The sequence below is a fragment of the Canis lupus genome, chromosome 2, assembly GCF_003254725.2.
Source record: "Canis lupus dingo isolate Sandy chromosome 2, ASM325472v2, whole genome shotgun sequence".
Classification (NCBI taxonomy): Eukaryota; Metazoa; Chordata; class Mammalia; order Carnivora; family Canidae; genus Canis; species Canis lupus.
Window position 1 is genome coordinate 83,326,332 of NC_064244.1, and position 22,230 is coordinate 83,348,561.

A 22,230-nucleotide genomic window follows, 5' to 3' on the forward strand; every position below is an offset into this window, starting at 1 on the left:
GGGAGGGGGGAGGAGCACAACAGGTTCAGGTGGGGCAATAATTTCAAAGAAAAGGAAAATAAAATGAAAAAAAAGAGGCTAATCACTGAGCTTCCAATCCTAATAATGCTGGCATCCTTGGCAACACGATAATGTCAGCCTCAACCACCACCGCCGTCTTGGGGTGCCTATTTTTATGACTGTCCGTGGCCCGGAAGGCTGCCACCTCCTCTTTCGGCATCTCACTGTGCTCATCCGTAAAGGCGATTCTGCAGAACTCAGCTCGTGGGGCTGTAAGAAGTGGCCACTCAGTCAAATGGCAGCGGCGACTGTCTTCCCTCCTGGCCTCGGATCTTGGCCAGCTGCCCACGGACAGCTGACTTGGTCCAGTCTTCGGGATTTGGGGCTGCTTGCCAAGACCCTACCCACCGGGCAGGCCTCTCACGCTGCTCTCAGCTAGTCCCGTCTCTGTGGCCATTTACAACCAGCCCGGAGTGACCTCAACTCAGGAGGAGGGACCTTCCCTCAGACAACTCCAGCTGCCTTCACGTGACCGGACGAGTGAAGGGGAGCTGGGGAGACCAGAGGAATGTGCTTAACCCATCATTCCAAGGCTCTGAGGGTCAGGAGATCCAGGTTCAAGTTCCTTCTACCCACTCACTCACTCATTCATTCATCCACCGAGCACCCACCGGCGGAATCAGTGGTTCACGCAGATGCACCCACAGTAGAATCAGCGTCTGCCTCACTGGCGAATGCGCTTCAGCAACGTGACCTCAAGAAAACTACTCGACGTCTCTGGTCCTATGAAGGAAATGGCCTGAACATCCCTCGTTCGGGGGACGGGATGAATTCACCGGTGGGGGGTGCTTTGAGCAGGCGGGGAAGGTGCTATAACCTCTGAGGTTAGAACCCTGATTTTTCAAACCTATCCACACTCAAGAATGGGTTAATGTTCCACATTATTAGGGCCAAACAGACACCCTTGAAGGTCAGTCAGCCAGCCCTGTCCTTGCACAGATGGGGAGCCTGAAGCTCAGGGAAGGGAGGTAACTTGACCGAGGACACACTGGGAGACTGGCCAAGCCGAGACTGGAATGCAGGTGTCCCTACTTCTGCTCCAGGGCTCCTTGCACCACATCACACTGGGACGCCTCTGCTTCCATCGCAGTTTTGGATTTTTAAGGGCAAAAGCAGAAGAGGTTTCAAAGGGGATGCCAGAACCTGGGTACCAGGTCCTTCAAAGTCCCCATGGGGTGGGGGGCTCGCTGTGATCCCAGAACACAGGAATCCGGGCCCCTTGGAGAGGCTGCTGGGCTCTAGGGCACCAGGCCCTAGACAGGTGCCCTGGGAGGGGCTGGAAGCTGCTGCGGCCCTGGGCAGGGAGGGGTGGGGTCAGACTCTCAGAGAGAGGGGAGGAGAGGCAAGGAAGCCGCCTGGAGGATGGGGTCGGCTCCCCCTAAGGGTCACTGTGTCCATGTTGGAGCAAAGATGCGCTGGGTCACATCCAGGCTGAAGGAAAGTTGGTGAGAGAGACTGAGGGTAGCTGGGAAGGACGAACTGGGAAAGACCAAAAAAGGGGGGAGGGAGGGAGATACACATGGGGGAGAAGAACAGAGCGGGGAACAAAGAGAGGGCAAGCGCAGGATGATGCAGAGAGAGGGGCGTGTAGCCTGGTTGCAGGAGATTTGTCTGGAGTAAGGACTGAGGAAGGGGAGCCGCTCGCTCGCTCGCTTGCTCGGGGTGGTGAGCTAAGCCCAATGGACTCTGCGCCTAGAATCCAGGTTCCCGGGGGGCCAGGCTTCTGCCCGCGGCTCCCACGGGGCCACAGCCTCCTCCTCCATTCGGCAGATGCCAGCTCAGGTCCGCATGGGAGGGGGGGGACCTGCGTCTCCGTGTCCCGGTCCCCAAGGAGGTGCGCGCGGTGCGGGGAGCTGAGCGGCTCTGGGTCCCGGGCAGCCCCGTGGGCGCCGGGGGAGGGGCTCGGCCTCTGGCCAGGAGAGATGCCCGGAGGGGCCAGGACCTGGAGGGAGCTGCCCGCGGACGCTGGTGCGCGTGGGAGCCCCGAGCTGGCCCACGTGCACCGGCGGACGGTGAGGGGCCTGGGGGCTGCGCGCGGGTGTGCACGGGGTGCGCGGGGTGCAGGGGGTGCAGGGGGTGCGCGGGGGGGCGGGTGTGCACGGGGTGCAGGGGTGCAGGGGGCGCGCGGGGTGGGGTCTGCGGGGCCGCGGGGGACCGAGAGGCGTCTCCAGGCCCGTCCCGCCGCCGCGGGTCTCCCCGGGGAGTTGGGAAAAGTTCTCCCGGCGGCGCGGTCGGCTCCCGGGCCCCGCGCCCCTCGCCCCGGGCGGTCCCCCGCGTGCGCAGGACCCGCCTTCCCCCGCCTTCCCCCGCCCCGCCCCGCCCCGCCCCTGCCGCGCGGCGGCCGCTCTCCGGGGCTCCGACGGGAGGAGGCCGCCGGCCTGTCCCTCCGAGTGGCCCGCGCCCCCGGGACCGACGCTCAACTTCCAGGGGATCCGCTGTGCCCGCGAGCACGGGCGGCCGCCGCAGGTCGAGCCTCCCCGGCCCCGAGCGCCCGCCCGGCGTGGACCGCGCAGCCCCGAGCCCGAGCCCGAGCCCCGGCCCCGCAGCCCCCGAGTCCCGGCCCCGCTCCCGGCCCCGCAGCCGCGACCCGGGGCGCACTCACCTCGGCCGGCGGGGGGCCCGGAGGACAGCGCCCCGCGGGACCCCGCGCCCTCGCGCCCTCGCGCCCTCCCGGCGGCAGGAGGCGGGGCCGCCCCCCCCAGCACCGCGCGGCCGAGCGGGTCCCGGTCCCAGCGCAGCCCGAGCGCCGCCGCCGCCGCCGCCGCCGCCGCCTTTTATCCGCCGCCGCCTTTGTTTGGGTCCCGGCGCTACCACGGGGCCGGGGGGGGCCGGGCAGGCCTCCGAGCCGCGCCGCCGCCCCCCGCGCCGGCCGCCCCCGCCCCCGCGCCGCCCGGCCGCCCGCCCCGGGCCGACGACGCCCGCGCCCCGCCCGCGCCCCGCCCGCGCCCCGCCGCCCCCGGGACCCGCCGCCCCGCGCCGCCGCCGCCGCCGCCCCCCCCGCGGAGCCGAGTGGTACAGCCCGGCCCGGAGCCCGCGGGAACCAGCGCCCCCTGCGGGCGGACGCGCGCCCTGCACCCGCCCGCCCCGCCGCGCTCCTGCCCCGCCGCGTCCTCGCCCCAGCCCCGCAGCCCTCCAGCCCCGCAGCCCTCCATCCCCTCAGCCCTCCAGCCCTCCACCCCTCCATCCCCCAGCCCTCCAGCCCTCCATCCCCCCAACCCTCTAGCCCTCCAGCCCTCCATCCCCCCAGCCCTCCAGCCCTCCATCCCCGCAGCCCTCCAGCCCTCTAGCCCTCCATCCCCTCAGCCCTCCAGCCCTCCATCCCCCCAGCCCTCTAGCCCTCCAGCCCTCCACCCCTCCATCCCCCAGCCCTCCAGCCCTCCATCCCTCCAGCCCTCCAGCCCTCCATCCCCCCAGCCCTCTAGCCCTCCAGCCCTCCACCCCTCCATCCCCCAGCCCTCCATCCCCGCAGCCCTCCAGCCCTCTAGCCCTCCAGCCCTCCAGCCCTCCAGCCCTCCATTCCCCCAGCCCTCCACCCCTCCATCCCCCAGCCCTCCATCCCCGCAGCCCTCCAGCCCTCCAGCCCCGCAGCCCTCCAGCCCTCCAGCCCTCCATCCCCCCAGCCCTCCAGCCCTCCATCCCCCCAACCCTCTAGCCCTCCAGCCCTCCATCCCCCCAGCCCTCCAGCCCTCCATCCCCGCAGCCCTCCAGCCCTCTAGCCCTCCATCCCCTCAGCCCTCCAGCCCTCCATCTCCCCAGCCCTCTAGCCCTCCAGCCCTCCACCCCTCCATCCCCCAGCCCTCCAGCCCTCTAGCCCTCCATCCCCTCAGCCCTCCAGCCCTCCATCCCCCCAGCCCTCTAGCCCTCCAGCCCTCCACCCCTCCATCCCCCAGCCCTCCAGCCCTCCATCCCCCCAGCCCTCTAGCCCTCCAGCCCTCCATCCCCCCAGCCCTCCAGCCCTCCATCCCCGCAGCCCTCCAGCCCTCTAGCCCTCCATCCCCTCAGCCCTCCACCCCTCCATCCCCCAGCCCTCCAGCCCTCCACCCCTCCATCCCCCAGCCCTCCAGCCCTCCATGCCCCCAGCCCTCCAGCCCTCCATCCCCGCAGCCCTCCAGCCCTCTAGCCCTCCAGCCCTCCAGCCCTCCAGCCACACATGCCACCCACCAGACCCCTGCCCGCGAGGCCACGAGGACACAGAGCCCAGGCCCAGGCCACTCCTCCCCACCGGGGCTGCGGCACACTGGCTTCGGCGGCCCCGGCGGGGGGAGGGCCCGAGGGTCGCCCCAGAGGCCGGGCCAGCTGCAAGGCCACGGCGCACGGTGGGGCCCAGACCGCTGCTGGGTGGCAAGAGCTTCCCGGCATCTGGAGCACGTGCAGGGGAGAGCAGGGAAGAGGGAAGGGGCCCATGGGTGGCCTGCAGCAGGTTCCTGGCCTGCACAGGGACTCGGCCCCAGAGGGCTCAGATGAAGCACCAGGGGCTACACAGCCAGGCCAGCTTCCCAGTCATTCCCTTTAACACAGGGAAACTGAGGCGAGGGCACCTCTAAGTGGAGCTCCCACTGGGTGGCCCACCTGCCGTTCCTGCTCTGCGGCCGGCGGCCCCTGGAAGCTGTAGCCTCCCGCCCGCTGCCCACCGGACACATCCGTGTGTGTCACCCAGGATGCCTTGAGGGCTCATCTATGCAGAAGAACCAGTGTCCCTGCCCAGGCACCTGCGCCCCGTGTGCTCAGGACCCTCAGCAGAGGCGTTGGCAGGCCAGTCAAGCCTGTTAGGAGACTCCTAGTGGCTTCATGGGGCCTTGACGACCTTTAGGGCTGGAGGCAGCTCCTAACTAGAAGGATGCCACCCTGAGCTGCAAGGGGAGACAGACAGAGACCAGAGGCCTCTCCTGAGACTTGGCAGGGGGGTATGTGCATTGCTGTCCCCAACAGCAGTGGCTGAATCTGATAGAGGAGTGCAAAGGGACAGACCTAGCACCACCCTGCATGTGTCCGGTGTCTCCTGCTACATCCCAGAGGGAAGCCAGAAAACGTGGAGCCACGGCGGGGCAGAGGGGGGTGTAGGGTTAGGGAACAGGGAAAAGATTGCTTTTAAGGGAGCAATAGGGGAGAAGATACAAAATGCGTTCCCAGGCCCAGCTGAGAGCAAAGGGTTTCCTTTGCTGGGTGAACGGCTTCCTCTTCTCAGCCGGTGCGATGGCTGCTTCCAAAAGCCTCCTCAAAGTTCTACAAGCTTCCCGCACTGTTCCTTTCAGTCTGACCGATCCGCAGGGGATGCCGTTGGCACGTGCCATGGTGCTGGGCCGTCCTGAGGACGCGGCCCCCACTCCCCCGGGAACTATTACTAGCGGATTGGGGTCCTAGCCCATGTCGTGTAGCTAGCCACAGATCTCCAAGGCCTCCCTGCCGTGGGGTCTCCAGATGATCCCTAGTGGGGGATGGGCTTGCCGTGCCCCTGTCGGGGGACTTCTGGGTACCGGGGACGCAGAGGCAGAGGCCCGCAGAGTGGGGGAGGAGGTAGGCAGCGTGGTGCCCAAGAGCACTGAAAGGATGCAATTTTCCCGGGCCATCAGCAGAGTTTTAAAAATGCAAATGGAACCGGGCCTTTGAAATATGCCTGCCATAAAGTGGAGCTGGTGATGGCGGCGGAGCCGGCGCGGGTGCGGAGAGTCACGGGCAGCCTCCTGGCAGGGCCTCACCCTCAGGCTTCCTTCCCTCCAGTCCCCACTCCGCCTGCAGGATGTGCGTTTACGGGGCCCGGGGATGCTGGGCTCAGAGATCCCTGCCCAACCTCGGGGCACCTCCCCGAAGCCTCCTTTGCCCCGAGATCTGCCCAACAGGAAGGCGGCGGCGAACGGATGCTGCCCCCCGCAGCCCTGCTCCAGCGCTGTCTGCTGGAAGTTCTTCCTGGGTCTGATTTAAATGCCTCTTGGCGACGATACGCGGCTTCCCTTATACTCTGTCTTCACGACTAATTGAAAAGCTTCTCTTGTAAGGGGTTTGAGCTATAAAGGCCGCTTTGTCCTTCGTTCCCATCCCTTTATTTCTGTTTTGATTTCCCTTCAACCGTGTCTGAGGCAGGGCCTCTGAGCCCATCACTCGCTGTAAAGCCGTATTTCTGTTCCACCCCTTACTGACTGTGTGACCTTGGGGAAGTCACTTCACCTTGCTGAGCTCGGTTATTTGGTCTATCAAATGGGGATGGAAGAAGTGCGTCTTTCAGAGGGGCGGCTATAAATGAGGAGTTTGTTAAGTGAGCAAATCTCGGTGCACAAACAGCATTCAGCACGGCGGACGGCGTAAACGAAGCTCTAAATAAACACCAGGTGGTAGTGAAGATGATGATGATGGTGATGAGGATGAGGACGAGCTGCTGAGCAAGAGGTGGCCTGGAGGTGTGTTGCTGGAGGCCACCGTGACACTTCTCACTTCTTTGCCCCACCCCTGCTGAGATGAACTGCGTGCAAACCAAGTCCTCCCGCCAGATGGTTGAGCAGCTCAGGGGAAGGGCACGTGGGGAGGGGAGGCTTGGAGGTGTTTTTTCCTGAAAAACATGGTAGATTAAGACAGTTGCTCCATTGTAACAGCCTCGGGGAACAGAATAATTACATTCAAAGGTGATTGTGTCTTCAATCTGCTAACACACTGGCTTCGGGACTCCTGGCCCCCACGTCTCCAGGAAACCCCTGGCACTCTAGATGCAGGCGTCTTTTACCAACTGCGTGACCTGGGGTAAGTCGCTATTTCTCCGAGACTCAGTTTCCTCATCTGCAAAATGAGAGTGTAATGAACTGTGCCTATAAGATGCCTGCGGTGATCTTTCCGGCTGAGGCGGAGCGCAGATTTATAGGCAACAATCGGATGATCATAGAGATAGGTCGAATGGTCAGTCCCTCTTTCCGTGGCTCTCAGGGTTGACTGCACTTCATTTGATATAATGGATGCAAAAGAGCTCAGGAAACTTGCCCGGGTTCATGGCGAATGGATTTCCGGCTGAAGGTCACGTAGGAAGTCCGTGGAAGAGTTGGGTTGGACCCAGCCCTGAACTTGTCCCAAGGCACCATCTTGCCTTGTTCTCCCTGGAGCTCCGCTCAGGAGGTGGGGGGCACAGGGTGGAAGGGCCAGTAATTCAAGAGAAGAGAAAAAGGTCTGGAGGAGGGCGATAGGGCCAGACTGGGGAAAGGGCGCTGCAAGACAGGGCCTGGGGGAGGCTGGGCAGATGGCAAACCTTCCTCTTGCCTCCAGAATTCTGCAAGCAGCCAGACCCAGCATCCTCGCCCAGCCTCGCCTGCCTCCTCCAAGGAAGCAAGCAGCCTGCGCCAGAGTGAATACAATCCAAGTTATTAATTGCCTGCAACAATTAGCCCCAGTGCCTGGCCTGCAGACACCCAGGCTCGGAAGAAAAAAAAAAAAAACAAAGAAAGAAAAAAGCCAATTACAGTTTTATCAATATTCGCTTTGCTGCGTAATCCTCCCCCAGCAGCACAGGCCACCCTACTCCCCGTTCATGTTTCCGGGGGCCTTTGCTCTGGCTCCAGCGTCTGGACAGGACCAGGTTTTCCTGGGGTCTTCAAGGGCGGAAGTCACTCAAGGGCTGGACCCTAAGGGGCCAAAGCGCTGCCAGGGAAGAGCAAGACCCTCCCAAGGTCTGGACGGGGTGGCCTTGGCCAAAGACTAGGGCTCCCCCCCCCCACGGTGCAGGAGAGCGCTCACCCTCCAGGCTGAAGGTTTTAAATAGGCTCCCGAGGGTCGTGCTGTCAGGACCCGCAAGGGAGAGATGGGGAACTGGGGAACGTCCCCGAAGTTCCGGTTTGAATCCCTTCAGTCACAGACTAGCTCCGGAGCTGCTTTGGGAAAACCCTTTCATGACTCTGAGCTCATGTCCTTATCTGCAGACGGGGCGCGGTGGTCGCACGCGTCAGTGGAGGGAGGTTCAGGGAAAGGCCGTGCAGGGGCACGAGGCAACCCGGGGCCGGGGCATGGGGGGGCACGGGGTGAGCTGCAAGTAAACGGCAGCTGTTTTGTTCTATATGGACAGAGCCTGGCCGCAGGTTCCCTGCTGCCCGCAGGTGCCTGTCCCCCGGCAGGCGAGAAGTGGGAGGCAACGGGAATGAGGCACACGGGGACTCGGGGGACCTGGAGCTGAGCGGGCCTTGCTGTGCCTCACACCGCGGTCCCGGTGCCCCTGGCGCTCCGGCCTCTTGCTCCAACCCGCCTACTAGGGGCACGGGGCTGCTGAGCCCGAGGGCCCCTCTAGCCCATCTTTTAGGAGAGTGTGAGCAGAGGGCCTGGGTGCAGGATGGGGAGGGGGTCGTGGGGAGACTCCGCGATTACTCAGGGGCGCACGGCAGCCGGGTGAATGTACTGGAACTGCCAGGAGAATGTGAAGCCGGTTACGTAAATCGTTAAGCCTGGACACGCACATCTGTTGGTTCCGCATCAGTAAAAGAAAGCACTCGCTTTTATCAGGACGGGGCATGAAGGTCGTCACCTGGGGCAGACGGACTCGGGGAGGCCGGGTCCGAGGCCCCAGCTCGGCCCTACCCCGTGGGGCGTCTCAGGACCACGAACGGCGGCAGATGCCAGCCTCCGAGCTTCTGGGCCGTGGCGGAGGTGAGGGCAGAGGGAGGGGGACACGGACGTGGCCTCTGGGTCCTCAGAGACGGTGCGACGATGCTGCCGTTCAAGAAAAGCTCCGTCACCCTCGGGGGTGGAGGCGGCGGGGCTCTGAGTGCGCAGCGGGCCCGCGGGAGAGTCGGAGAGAAGTCACGCGGAGGGCCTGCCTCGAGCCTCCCCCGGGAGCACGTGCGGCTCCCGCTGCACCTGTCCGCGCGACAGCGTTCATGACTCGGCGTGGCATTCCAGCTCCAGGTGCCCCCCGCTGCCCCACCCTGACCCCATGTCCCTCTGGCCTCAGCTTCCTGGCACGAGTTGGCCGGCGCCTCCCCTTGCCTCGGTCGGCCTGGCTGGCCCACTGGCGCCGGGAGCCGAGCCAGCGTTAACCCTGCCCGCCAGCCTCCATCTGGGCCGCAGCCGTGACGGCAGGAAAGAGCTCCTCTGGCTTCCCCCCAGCTGGAGAAGCGCACGGCCCTGCTCCGGGACACCCGGCGTGGGGCGGAGGGGGCGAGGCCCGGCCAGAGGGCTCTGTGGTCGGGGCCTTGGGCTGGAATGAGGGGCTGCGGAGGGACCAGCAGCGCTCGGGCGTTCGGGCACCTTGCAGGCAGCGAGGGAGGCTACCGGCAGCTTTAGCATCATTGATAATGAACGGCTGCCGTGTGTCGGGTGCCAGGCCCCGCGGACGCGTTACTTCCTCTAAACTCACACCCGCCCGGGGGACGGGCCTGCACCATCCTCATTCCCAGGTGAGGAGATTGAGGCTCGGCTCCCGGCAGTGGGATTCGTTACCACGTTAATCGTTCCCATTTTTCAGATGGAGAAACTGAGGGTCGGAGAGGTGAGGGACGTGGTTGAGGTCACAGAAGAGTCCGTGACGGAGATGTGCCTGGCGTCAGAGGTGGCACATTAATGTGTCGCACTCTGCTGCCCGGCATGAGCTAGGTCCCCGTGGGGCGCCCACCCCGAGCCCTCCACGGTGCCGCCTGGGTCTCTTCCCGGGTCACAAACACAACCAAGCGAAGCTCCGCGCTCTCCCCAGGGGGAGTCACCGCCTCCCTCGGAGCCCCCCGCCCTCCAAGGGCGCAGGCCAAGGCGGTCCCCGTTCCAATCTGAGAGTGGCCGTGTCTGATGCCATTCCCCCGCGGAGACGAGCAGGGCCATCCTGCGACGTGGCAGGACAGTCCCCGGGCCCCGGGGGGCGGCGTCACCCCTGGCCCCCAGGCCTGGACGCAGGGGCCGCTGGCTGCACGACTGCCATCCCCCCGACACCCGACGCGGCCGACTCCGCGCTCTCACCCGGGAGGAGGTTAAGGCGCGGGGCCGGCGACCACAGCGGTGGCTGCCTCCCGACAGCACAGTCGCTGGGGCCGTGGCTCCGAGGCTTCCGTGTCCTTCCCGGCCCCCTGAGTCCTCGTTCTGCAGCTGGACGCGTCGGGGACAGCCGTTCTCGCCGGCACCCAGGGCCCCGTGGGGCGGGGGTGCCTCAGGCTGCAGCAGGGCGGCGTGAACCGCCCGACGGCCCTGGGGGCGCAGCCTGGGCGGGTAGCCTGGCGGGCCGAGCTTGGGGAGCCGGGCTGGCGCCTGTCCCCCTCCGCCCTGCCAGCCCCACTGCTCCTCCTCCCCCACGTCTCTTCCCTCCCGTCTTCCCCCCCCACCACCTCCACCTCCTCATCGTCCCTCCTTTACACTTACTCGTCCCCTGATAATGAGCACAGTCGATGTTTGCTGAGCACTCGCTGTGTGACAAGCCCCGTACCAGGCACTTCTTCTGCACCCTCCTCTTCAATCTTCGCCACAGGCCCTTGGAGAATAGCCCTCTCTCTGCTACAGATAAGGACAACGTGGCTCAGGGACGTCAGGATGCAAGGCTCACCCTCTCCCGTCCTTCGTTCTGCTGGGTCTGTGATCACGGTCCTTCCAAAGCTTTTTATTTTTATTTTTTTTTTGAGAGAGAGAGAACCCAAGCAGCCCCCACGCCCAGCGTGTGAGCCCAGCGTGGAGCTCGATCCCACCACCTCGAGGTCATGACCCGAGCTGAGATCGGAAGTCGGACGCTTCACCCGCTGAGCCGCCCAGGCGCCCGTGACCCCGGCCACGTCGGTCCGCGGATACCTAGGGCCTGCGGAGCGTGGGGGCTGCGGCCAGAGCCCCGAGTCTGCTCACAGCCGTGCCAGGTGAGGGGGGCGCGCTGCCCGAGTTCTCGGAGTCTCGGCCTCCTCCCCGCACACCGGAGCAGCCGGCGCTCAGCGGGAGGCGCGGCCGAGAGCAACAACAAGGCAGTGCCCGTAGCTGTGCGCCACGCAGCCCGCGGACCGGGGCCGTCTCCCTCTCACGGTGGGTCAAGAGAATCAGAGAACACGCTCCCTCTCGTCCGGGGCGGCCCCCCCGGTGCTCGTCCCCCAGAATCGTTCTCCCAAGTATCTCGTTGGTAAGATTCGGGCAGGACGGTCCCAGCTGGCGTTTCTCTGCGTGTCGCGTGCGATGTGTGAGGCGCTCGCGTCATCTTGTATGGAACGTGTGGGTTCTGAGCAGGCGTCCTGGAGCCTGTGTTCACACCCCGGCTCTGGCACTTGCTGGCTGTGTGCCCCGGCGGGACTCGGCTGACCCCCTGCGCTTCACCGTCCTCATCTGTAAGAGACGAGGAGTTAGTTAGGGGCGTGCAGGAAGCGCCCGGTCGGGCTGAGCCTCGTGGGTGCTCACCGTGAATATGTCACGTCCACAGCAACCTCGGAAGGTAGACGTTACTGTCCTCGTTTTACAAAAGGAGCAACCGGCAGAGGTTCGGTCCCTGGCCCGAGGTCATATAACTAGTCAGCGGCAGAGCAGGATTTGAACTCAGCTCTGGATGATTCCCAGCCTTCCGGGTTTCGCTGCAGCCCCACGTCTGGGAGGGAAGAGGAGACGGGGCCTGGAGGCTCGGTCAGCCTCCGACGCCGTGACCCCGATGAGCTGACCCGCCGCCCTCTTGCTTCCTCTGGTTGTTCCCATTTATCTCAGAGGCTCCTGTTTAAGGGGCAGATTCCCGGGCTGCCCGCCCTCCCCAACCCGCTGAGCCTGCCGGGGCCCTGAATCCAGCCTTGTCTGCCCCCCGTGGGCGGGGAAGCCAGGAGAGCCCCCCAGGACCCCTTCTGTTCCCCGCTGGGGGCTCTGCTGCCCCGGGTGCTCCGTGGCGCCGCCCTCCCCGCTGCCCCAGGACAACGCCCGACCCAGCACGGCCGACCCTGTCACCGCGGCCCCTCCGCGCCCCCGTAGCCCCAACTCCACTCCCGTCTCAAGAGCCCGTGTCGCTCAGACGCCCTCCCAGCCTTCTCACGTCACTCCATCTGCCCGAGAGCTTCTTTAGCTTCTTCTCCCCCAGCTGAAGTATTACTCATCCCGGAGGCCCTGCATCCCTTCCACGGTGGAGCCTCCCCCCAACCCTCCACCCACTCTTCCCCCAGAGTCGTCAGCTCTCTCTCTTCTTTGCTCCCGGAACAATTTCACACATCTATTTCTGCATTCGTCACAGTCTGACTTGTTTTCTATATGGAGTCTGTTGCGTGAGGGCACACAAGGTGTGAGGGTGCACGACGTCTCTGCGGGGGTGGGGGCACTTCCCGGGCAGAGGCCGGGGGCACACACGGGCGGACCCTAAGCAGGAGCAGAGCCTGGAGCTCCTGAGGCCCTGGTTACGGAGGCCGAGCACCGGGCTCAGATGTTACCCTCCCATGGTCACGTGGCACTTCATGGGAGAGCTACGGAACCGGGGCGCCCTACTCCCGATCCTGTGGGGCCCCCCAAACTCCCAGTTGTACAGCTGGGCTGATGCACACACGCACTCTCTGTCACCCAGAGCCTCCAATCCGCCTTGCTACCTTTATTAGTCAGCTATCGCCCTCCTAGTGCTGTGTAACAAGCACTTCAGAGTCTCAGCAGCATTTAACGTTAACGTGTGTATTTTTTTAAAGATTTTTATTTATTCATAAGACAGAGAGAGGGAGAGAGGCAGAGACACAGGCAGAGGGAGAAGCAGGCTCCCTGCAGGGAGCCCGATGCAGGACTCGATCCCAGGACCCCGGGGTATGTGAGATGCCCAGCTGCTGAGCCCCCCGGGCGTCCCTAACATGTGTGTTTTGCCCACAGGTCCAAACCTGACTGGAGAACCCTGCTTCAGGCCGCGGCTCAGCTCATGTCTGCTCCACGCGTCCCATGAGGAACCCCTCATTAGGTTCCTTTTGTGGCAGAAACACAAGAACCCAAGGGCAGCCGCATAAACACATCTCAAGGCTCTTCTCTCGTTGCGTTGCTACGACCCCATTGAGGAGAGCAAGGCCCCGGCCAAGCCAGTCACGTGGTGGCGAAGGAGACCCAGCCCACACGCAGCCACGGCCAGGCTGTGCTGGGAGGCTGCAGAATTAGGACCAATAATTCAGGCTTCTGTGCCACGTTGATGCCTCCGCCTTCCCTCTTACAGATCCCGATTGATCGCTGACACCCCAAGCCGCTCCGTGGGTCTCTTCAGCTCCCTCCCCTGCAGCCACTTACCCGCAGAGCTTGCAGCTGACTTTCCACCTTCCCCATCTGAAACCTAGCCATGCCGAAGGCAAAGTGACGACGGCAAAGAAATGTGAAGAGAACATTCAGGCCGAAGGGTTGCAGGTAGAGGAAGAGGAAGGAGGCACATGATCTGTGTCATTTTGGAAGGGTGGAGAGTGGGAGAGGCCGAGCTTCACCCCATCTTCCAGCACTACACATTGTCCCGAATCTGAATGGTGAGCTCTGGGGACCCCTCAAAGCTCTCGGTCAAGTTCTCGTAGGACCTCCCACCTCCAGGGCTTCAGAACCTTGATGTGGGGACACTTTTTTAGCAATCTTTATCTGTCTTCATCAGTTGACCAGTTTTTTAATCTTTTTTTTTTAATTTTTATTTACTTATGATAGTCACACAGAGAGAGAGAGAGGCAGAGACACAGGCAGAGGGAGAAGCAGGCTCCCTGCAGGGAACCCGACGTGGGATTCGATCCCGGGTCTCCAGGATCGCGCCCCGGGCCAAAGGCAGGCGCCAAACCGCTGCGCCACCCAGGGATCCCAGTTGACCAGTTTTTGATAGCAGCCCACCAGTGTCCAATGGAGAACCGGCGGGCGGCCTGCACATAGGACCCCGGCCGAAGCCAAGCAGAGCATCCCATTGTCTCCTGGGCTGCAGAGGTTGAATCAGGGACAGACACAAGGCAAATCCAGGTCAATGAGAATTCAGGCTTTTGTCGAACTTCTGGACATGACGTGAGGAGTTAGAGGAAGCCGGGAAGAGACCCCGTTTGTCCTGCAGGACTTGAATCTGAGAGGCTCTAGGCTTTGTGTCGCTAGCAGCCATCACGGCGCCCACTGACACCAGAATGAGGTGTGCCGGCCTCACCCGACTGACGGGCGAAGAGAGGCTCAACTTAAGCTCCGCGGCCTGGCTACGCCCACGTCCTCGTTCGCGACTTTTCAGCCATGAGATGGAGTAGAACAGCTTTTCTGTCACTTGTAACTGAAGGAGTCCCGATTAAATACCCTTGGAATCCTATAACCGTGCAATCTGGGGCCGCTAAAGCCAAGGGTGTCTGGAACAATGAATTTGTTGGGTGCAGCTGGTCGGGGACCCGACTCCTTTTGGCTCAGGTTGTGACCTCGGTGTTGTAAGACCCAGCCCCACACCACGCTCGCATCTGCCTGGTGTTCGCTCTCCCTCTGTCCCTCCCGCTTGTGCACTCTTGTGCTCTCTCTCAAATACACAGACAAATCTTAAAGAAAACAGAGGAATAGATTTACCGCCGCTCAGGGAGTCAGTCCTTGGAGACTAAGCCTGGCTGAAAGGAACACGGCGAGGGCCTCAAAGCTCTGGGCGGGGAGCACGGAGGACCCAAGGGGCCGTTCTGCACCCCCACCCCTGCAGGTGCATCCACCCCGTACCGGGAGCTCCTCCAGGTCCAAGCACTAGACCTTGATGGCCTGGGTGAGCCTTGAGCATCGAGGTGCACAACCCCAGCTTCCTCGTCTCAGCCACGGCTCTTCACGGTTGCATCTCGGCATGGCACCTCTTGTCCTTTCACCGGGTGGGGGGGGGGGGCACAGGGTCTGAGCCGGCCTGGAGCGGTACAAGCCTCGTTGCTGGGAGAGGCTGCTGCCAACAGCATCACCGTCTAGAGGGAGAGGCGGACGGTGAGGACATCCCTTAGAAGAGCTGCATTCAGGGCAGCCCGGGGGGCGCAGTGGTTTAGCGCTGCCTTCAGCCCAGGGTGTGACCACGGAGGTCCTGGGATCGAGTCCCACGTCGGGCTCCCTGCCTGGAGCCTGCTCCTCCCTCTGCCTGTGTCTCTGCCTCTCTCTCCCTCTCTCTCTGAGTCTCTCATGAATAAATAAATAAAATTGAGGAAAAAATAAAAAAAAAGAGCTGCATTCGGCCAGCGGAAACGCCTACCCCAAACGGGATTGCTCCGAGCCAGGGGCCCAGCCCGTGTGCCACCCTCCATCCTGGCATCAGGGCCCGCTCTTGCTGGCTGACCTTCCCGAGCAGATATTTCAGGAAAGGGACTGGAAGCTCACACCTCGCTCTGGCTTCCCCACCTGCTGAGACAATCTTCCAAAGGTGCCAATGGCTGAACTGGCTGCTGGGCCACTTCTCTCTGCCAGGACCGGGGCTGCCATTGGCCGTGTTCCCTTCCAGCCCACAGGGCCGCCCACCTGGCCGCAGCTCCTGGATCCAGCTTCCTCCCCTGGCCACTCTTCTTCACAAGGCAAACAGCTCTTTGCCCTGCTTGGAGGTTCCTGAGTATACTAACTTGGGGTCCTAGTTCCATTTTCCCCAGGACTTGCTCCTTCTACATATCGGTGTCAGCCTGTCCACTTGGAAGCCAGAGGCTCCTTCGATGGCGGTAAGCCTCACTACACTTCTATGAAATGGGCCCTTGCACTCCCATCCTATAGGCAAAGACGCCAAGGCTCTGAGGTCCCTGACGCCATTCACCCCGCAGGCTCAATAAACAAATACTGGTTGAGCACAGTCTACTCGCCGGGCACTGTACTAAGTTCTCAGGACATTACGGTGACTAAAACGAGGTCCTGATCCACAGGCTACTCGGTGGGGGTGGGTAAGACACTCGCTGAAGGGCATAGAGCAAATTATCATCGCCCCTGCACACAGAAGGTGCCCAATCAATGCACAGATTGGCTGAAACGCCTTACGGGCAACTGACGACGAGCAATCACGGGCAAAAAGGCAGTGGGGGGCAAGGGATGCATTGGGAGGAAGGCGGGCGTCAGCTTCCAGCCTGGAGGCTGCGGCTCTTGGCTCCTGCCTGACCAAGCAGCTGGGGGGCCGCAGGGCTCTGGACTGGCCCGGGTCCCCCCAGCCAGGGCTGCAGAGAGGATGGAGGCAATGCAGCCAGGCTGGCCTGCTGGTGCGGGGAGGGACGGTTTGCAAAGAGGAGGATGAGCCCTCGGGATGGACCAGCCTCAGAAACGATAGCAGCAGGCTCTCTCTCGCCTCCGGACCTTGCTTCTCAAAGCGCAGCCTGTGGACCAGCAGCATCGGCAACACCTGGGCATTCGTTTAAAGAAATCCCACCTCGCACCTACTGAATGTGAGTCTGCGATGCCAGCAGGGCTCCCCACCGCCTCCCAAGGCTGGCCGCGCACCGCGCACTAGAACCACCCCGGGAGGTTTGGAAAACCCTGGCGCCTGGATCTGTCCCGGAGACTCTGATTGCATTGGTCTGGGCTGTGGCCGGGCAGCAGGACCCTCTCGAGCCGTAACTGACCTGTGACACCGTGTGAGTGCAAGGTGTGCAAGCCATCACTTGACGCACTCCCGTCTTGCAAAACCGTCACCACCGCAGCATCCGTTAACACCTCCTTCACATCACGCGGTCATCATCCCTTTTCTTTTCAAAGATTTTATTTATTTATTCATGAGAGACACACAGAGAGAGAGAGAGAGAGAGAGAGAGAGAGAGAGACGCAGGCAGAGGGAGAAGCAGGCTCCATGCAGGGAGCCCGGTGCAGGACTCGATTCTGGGACCCTGGGGTCACGCCCTGGGCTGAAGGTGGTGCTAAACCACTGAGCCCCCCCGGCTGCCCTCATCATCCCTTTTCAAGCCAGAACCCTTTCGGGCCCAAGAGGTGATCCCCCTCTCCCGGCCGAGGCTGGCGGCCGCCCCTTTAACCTTGTAGGGTACATCCTGAAACTTGACCCCTCAGGCCCGCCCCACAGCCCTGGTGGCTCAGGAGGGCCTGGCCAGTCCCCATCTTTCAGAAATGGCCTCACCCTCCTTTCTCAGCCCAGCAGGCTGGCGTAGAACAGCGGTTCTCCGAGGCCCCAGTGGAGCAGCGTCACCCCGGAGCTTATTAAGAATGTGAACATCTGAATCAGAAACCCTGGTGATGGGGTCCGGCATCTGCGTTCTAATGGCCTCCCCGGTGCTTCTGGGGCAGGCTCAGGGTTAGGAGAGGGGCGCTGGCCCCTGTCCCGGCTCCGGGTGTCCTCGGGTGGGGGACTCGCCCTCTTTGGGCTTCATGCGTGCAGATGAGGGAGGCGTGGGCCACATGGGGGCCGTCACCCTCCGTAGCGCCCCCGGCAGTCACTGCCCGTCGGCCACAGCACCCAGACGGACCTGCACTCCCCTAGCACCCCCCACCCCCATCCCCACCCCCCAGCCAGTGCGGCCCTCCCCGGTGGTGGTGGTGTCCGGGGTCAGCATCGGAATTTAAGCCTCTTTAGCATCCCAGGCGCTGGCCCAGCTCCCAGGCTCCTCCGCGGTGTCAGTGGCAGGTGCGGCCCGGGATCCGGGAACCCAGCGCGCTTTCCCCTCGTCCTCCTCAGGCTCTGAGAGATGGAGAAGCAGGTGCGTCCTCATGGGCCAGAAAGACGTGTCAAGGGGGCGGGTGGCCTGTCGCCTCCTCCAGGCCCTTCCAACCGCCATGCTCTGCACAGCCACCCCCACTCCCTGATGAACGCCTCCGCACTGATCCTAACGCAGCCACTGAGGCTGCAAACGTGACCTTCCCCGTGAAGTCCCTTTGCCTCCAGGCAGGGACGGCGGAAGTTGCCTGGAGAAGGGGGCGCGTCCTGCCTGCAAGATGCGTCTCCACGGCAGTCGGCCTCCCCCCTGCGGACCGTGGCTTCTGGAGATGAGGAACCCGTCAGGATCCCCCACGCCAGGCCCTGGGCCTGGTAGGGACGAATGTTCGGGACAAATGGGATTGAATGAGGTGCCCGGTTCCCAGCGTCAGGGGCAGGATGTCCTCAGGGCCCCAGCGCTGCTGCTAATGGCACCCCTTGCAGTTCGCTGTGCCAGCGTCTTGGCCACCTCCCCACGGCCCGTCCTCCGGACCTCAGGGTCAGTGCTGCCGGGCGCTCGGGGCCGACAGGTGCGGGCCCGGGAGCTGCCAGCGTGCGCTGCACCAGCCTGTCTGGCCTGACTCCCTCCTGGTGAAGCGGGAGGCGCGGGCAGGCGGCGGCGCTCCCACTGGCCTCCAGCCAGGAGCCGATGGCAGGGCCATGGGGCGCTGGCCGCAGGCAGCTTACTGCCCCCAGGGAGCCAGGAAGGCCGCGCCGGGACTGTCCTAAGGGCGGCGAACGGGTATGTCGGCCCCGCTGGGCTGCCCTCCCCCCGCGCCCCGCACCTGCCTCGGCAGGCGGAGACCCCTCCTCTGCCGCTCACCGGGACGGGCCACACGCGGATGTGCGGATGTTCGGGGAGGAAAGGCCCATCTGGAGGAGCCAGGCTGCCGCCTGCCCCCGGGGATCGGCGCGGTTGTTACCGGGAGGCTCTCCCTCCGCCTCGCAGAGTAATTGCTGAACAGATTGCACCGGAAGGAGAATTCCCGGATTATGGAGTCATGATTCTAAACGGCTGTTTATCTGCGTTTTGCTTCGTTCCTTAAAAGAAAAACGGTGAGAATTTAAGTACGTGAGCTGAATGCCAGGGACCGGAGGACGGTGCGGGGCACCCAGGAGAAGCCGGGGGCGTCATGGTCGCCCTCCTTGTCTCCACGGCTTCCCCCTGCACACACCGGAGCAGAGCCCGGGGGCTCCGGTGCCCGGGCCAGGGCCGCCCGGGGGATACCTGGCATCAGTCAGTCTGACCCCAAAGCCGAGCTCCCCGGCTGCCCGCGGTGAGCCAGGGCACCTGTCCGCCGCTTCTCCCTGAGGCTCCCTGGACGGCTGCTCTCAGGTGCCGAGGACACAGAAGCCCCGCGGTTCCGACCCGGGCTCGGTCAGCGGAGGGGAGAGACGGGGGAGCCACCGCCCTCGCCTGCGCCCAGGGCCCCCAGAGTCTGGGCGAGGACACCGAGGGCCCCCGTGCGGCGAGGTGCGAGGACAGTGCCGCGTCCTCAGCCCCAGGACGCGTCCGTGCGCCTGGCTCCACCTCACCGAGGCTGGGCCTCTCCTGGGACCGAGAGTGCGTGATCCTCCCGCCACGGCTCAGGGTCCTCCTCGGGCTGCAGGATCCAAAGCCCCGCCCCTGTGACCCGCCCGTCGTCAGGCCGTGGGCCACCCTGAGCTCAGTTTGCTCATCTGCAAAGTGGGGATACTGAGAGTCCTGCCTCGTGGGAGAGTAGTGTGGGGCCGCGCCTGCTCCCCCAGCCGGGGCTCAGGAGCTGCTGGACACACCGCATTCTTCCCCCAGTGAGTCACTTACCCAGGCCTGTGACCCACAGGCAAGGAGGCTGACGGGGAGGGGCACGCGGAGGAAGCCCCCCCCCCCCCGCCCAGTGGCAAGCCTGGGGGCGCCAAGGGAGCCCGGAGCACAGGGTCGCTGGAGGCTCCCGGGAGGTGACAGTCATGGGGGGCGGAGGGACAGGGAGACACAAGCCGGGAATCTGGCAGGAGGAGCAGCGCACGGAGGCCCAGAGGAAAGAGAACGCCTGGCACCTCTAGGGAGCCGCACGGGCCCGCGATGGCCGCGCATCAGGGCTGAGTGACCGGCAGCGACGAGAGATGGGGGTGCAGACCGCGGGGCTCGGGGGCCCTTGGGGTTTGAACTGTGTCCCCCAGGAAGATGCGCTGAGGCCCCAACCCCTGGCACCTGTGGATGTGACTTGATTTGGACCTGGGGTCACTGCACAGACGAGGCCGCGCCTGGGGAGCCCAGGGCACCAAAGGTAGCCGGAGCTTATTGAGCACCACTGTGTACCCCGAGCTGCCCCGAGACCTCGGCTTCCTGCGGCCGCTGACTCGGGGCTAAGGACACGAGGCAGGAGCTGTGAGTCTGCCCACCTTGGAAACCACCCTACGGAGGAAGAGAATCGAGGCTCAGGGAGGCACAGCTGACATGTGGCGGGCCCCGACCCTGCCCCGGACCAGGGCACCGCAGCTGGAGCACCCGGCAGTGCGGGTGGGGTGGTCTGTGGAGGGACACGTCACCCAGCCCGGGGAGGCTTCCTGGAGGAAGCGGGCCTGCAGGAGCAGAGAGCTGGGGAGCTCTCAGCCCGGGGACGGGGCCCACAGGAGCACAGGGAAGGCCCGGGGTCCTGGTGTGGGCAGCTGGGGGACAGGCTCCAGCCTCCGTGCCCTGGAGCGGGAACCCCATGAAAGGAGAGGCCAGAGGCCCCGTCTGCGTCTCCCTCACCGTTCAAGGGCTCCTAGCCTGAGGTCAGCTGCCCAGAAGGGGCCCCAGTGCTCTTGGCCATCCCCCCGCCGTGACGGTGACAGGGGCTCCCTCCTCCCCCACCCGCCTCCAAAACTCCCTGCACCTCCCCTCACTGCCCCCCAGGAAGGTAGCCCTGGGCTTTGACTCGGGATCCCCAGGCCTGACACGGGAACCGTTTCTCTACGAATCAATGAATGAGTCCCCAAGTCGAGCTGCGGGAAAGGAACAAATGCGAGCGTCCGGCCCGGCAGCCCCGCTAAGGCCCCTGACCCCGTGGCCGCCCCTGTGCCCCCTCTTCCCTGGTACAGCCCAGCCCTCGCCTTGCGGGGGAGCTCGGCCCGTCACCCCAGCACAGAGACCCCGCCCGGGACGCCAGCTCCGGCAGGTGTGGGAGCCCCCGGAGCCCCGCCATGTGCGCGTCTTGCCTCTTCCCGCAGCCTCGGCCGTGGGGGGACCCGGCGCTGGGGGACAGGCCGCAGACCCGCTGGGTCCCGGGCGGAGGCAGCGCCACCGGGGAAGCATCCCAGCCACTGTCCCCGCCCCGGACTCACCGCGTCCTCGGCCACTGGGCAGGCTCTCCATCTTCCGGGGCCTCTGATATTTAAGGAAATTAAGGTCAGGTCTGGCTGCTAAATATTTGTCTAAGCCGAATAGAAAATGGTGCCAGAGAAGAAGGCCTTCAATTTTATGAGCAAATAAATCATATGATGGGAGAGTGGGCTGGGAAGACGGAGGGGGCCCGATGCTCAATTATTTAGAGCAGAAAGTGCCTCCCAGAGCCTGGGGTCCGCCCATGCCCCCCCCCCAACCTGTAAACCATGGACCCTTCGCTTTGCTCCGAGGGCCAAGGCTGGGGGCAGGTTAGGGTCACACATCGGTGACCTTGAGGTGGGGCGATGCACCCAGGTCCCCGTGTGGGCCCAGTCCCGTCCCAAGGGTCCTTTGTAGTAACGGAGGGAAGCAGGGGCGTCAGCGTCAACGCCACGCGGTGGGAGGAAGCCTTGAGCAGCCGTGGCCGGCCTCGCGAGAGGAAGGATGGAAGGCCGCCGGCCCCGAGGGCGCCCCTGAGCTCCGGGACTGTGGGGTCATGCATGTGCCATGTGTCCGGGGCGTGTTAAACGGCGGTCACGGGGGCCTAACGCCGTCCCTAACGAGCAAGCAATGCCATCGCTACCCAGCTGTCACGCAGGGAGCTCGGAGTCCTGGGTCCCCGCCCCGCCCCCCTAACTGGCCGACCTGCCCGGGGCAGCTCCCCGCTCTCCGCTCTCCCGGGAGCTTCTGCACCACGAACCACCCTCTCGGCCTCCTGTCTCAATGCTGAACATCTTCTCGTTTTAATCGTCGCCGGAACGGTTCCTGTGCTGCCCCCCGCCCCCCCTTTCCACCTGCAGTCTGCTCCCGGGCCGGGTCCAGGCTGAACTGGAAGAACCGGCCGCCCCCGGAGGAGGGAGTTAATAAAGGCGGGAGGAGAAGAATCAATGTGCGCTGACATCCCTATGACAGATTGGGGCGAGCGACAGATTTAATATCCTGCCGTTTCCCTTCCCCAGCCTGGGGGCCGGAATTGATTAAATAAATTAAAGCTCCGCAGCGGCTCGGGATGCTCTGGGTAAGGTCGTCTAGTCCTCCCGCTGTCACCCGCCCCGCCGCCCCGGGCATGGGGGTCCTGAACAGCCGGCGGCCCCGGCCTCTGTTGGGCCCGTGCAGGGATGCAGACGGACGGTGGGTCGGGCGGGAAGCGCAGGATGGCGCGGGGAGGTGGGAGGGGAGGCCTAGGGCAGGGCAGGGAGGCTGGGGCCCCGTGGGGAGCAGGGGCAGGGGGCGCAGCAGAGAGCGAGACAGCTGTGGGCCCCGCTGCATGGCCCCGCTGCACGCCTGGGCTCCTGCAGGCTGGACGCAGCAGGACAGCGGGGCCGGAAGGGACCTGCCCGGGGAACGTGCA

The 22,230-nt window shown here is 64.2% G+C and overlaps 1 protein-coding gene and 2 long non-coding RNA genes across 5 annotated transcripts in view; 1 reads left to right on the forward strand and 2 right to left on the reverse strand.

Annotated features, from left to right (window-relative positions):
* The window catches only part of DISP3 (dispatched RND transporter family member 3), a 50,563-nt gene extending 47,771 nt beyond the window's left edge, over nucleotides 1-2,792 (reverse strand). For 2 of the 3 annotated variants that reach the window (XM_049107291.1, XM_049107289.1), the window contains exon 1: nucleotides 2,663-2,792. The gene's annotated coding sequence lies outside the window, so the exon portion shown is untranslated. The remainder of the gene's footprint in view (nucleotides 1-2,662) is intronic. The other variant, XM_035713450.2, reaches the window with a different exon arrangement.
* LOC125754625 (uncharacterized) lies at nucleotides 1,637-21,767 on the forward strand. The gene is made up of 2 exons (XR_007409347.1): nucleotides 1,637-1,842; nucleotides 12,796-21,767. It is a non-coding gene; the product is annotated as an uncharacterized LOC125754625 (long non-coding RNA).
* LOC125754624 (uncharacterized) lies at nucleotides 10,346-12,085 on the reverse strand. The gene is made up of 3 exons (XR_007409346.1): nucleotides 11,987-12,085; nucleotides 11,374-11,557; nucleotides 10,346-11,301 (listed from the first exon to the last, which is right to left on the reverse strand). It is a non-coding gene; the product is annotated as an uncharacterized LOC125754624 (long non-coding RNA).
* Nucleotides 21,768-22,230: the final 463 nt, after the last annotated feature.